The sequence below is a fragment of the Quercus suber genome, unplaced genomic scaffold (genome assembly GCF_002906115.3).
Source record: "Quercus suber isolate HL8 unplaced genomic scaffold, Cork oak 2.0 scaffold_509, whole genome shotgun sequence".
Lineage (NCBI taxonomy): Eukaryota > Viridiplantae > Streptophyta > Magnoliopsida > Fagales > Fagaceae > Quercus > Quercus suber.
The window spans coordinates 233,237-234,211 of record NW_027069958.1 but is presented as its reverse complement, the minus strand read 5'-3'; positions in this window follow the sequence as shown (position 1 = coordinate 234,211).

Below are 975 nucleotides of genomic sequence, written 5' to 3'. Positions count from 1 at the left end.
CAGCTGATATATGGCTTCGAGTAACAAAAATAAAAATGGATTCATGGTCATTCGCTCACTTTATCAATCACACTTGGACGTTGCAAAGTTGGGTTTTGAGATAGTTTTTTATCTATGAATGTTAAATTTATTAAACATATGAAATTGCGTAATCTTTACATGATGTCCACGGTTGAAATTTAAGATATAAGGTATGCGACAACAAGTGTTAATTAAACAACAAATAAGTTGGATGGAAGATGAGTTTAAATCCTTACCAATTTGATAAAGTCAAGTGAGGAGTAATCTTGCTCGTATAGTCATCCTACATGAATACTACATAAATACCCACTTTCATGGTTGACCACATTGGGTTTAGAGAATTTGTAGGTTCTCTTCAACCTTTGTTTAAACTTATCTCAAGAAACACTTTGAAGAGTGACATTCTTAAAATTTATGTAATGAAAGGGAGAAAGCTTTGAAGATGACATTAAGAATGGATATAGGATGCCAATTACAGCTAATATGGACTTCGAGTAACAAAATAAAAAAAGGATTCATGGTATTACCCTCACTTTATCAATCACACTTGGACGTTGCAAAGTTGGGTTTTGAGATAGTTTTTTGATCTATGAATGTTAAATTTATTAAACCATATGAAATGTACCATATGTCATTAATCATGGTGTTTACTGATTTATTTTGAAATTTAAAGATATAAGGGTATGCGACAATAAGTGTTAATTAAACAACAAATAAGTTGGATGGAATATGAGTTTAAATCCTTACCAATTTGATAAAGTCAAATGAGGAGTAATCTTGCTCGTATAGTCACCTACATGAATACTACATAAATACCCACTTTCCAGTGGTTGACACATTGGGTTTAGCAGAATTTGTAAGTTCACTTCAACCTTTTCTCTAAAACTTATCTCAAGAAACACTTCGAAGAGCTGACATTCTTAAAATTTATGCATATGAAAGGGAGAAAACAAA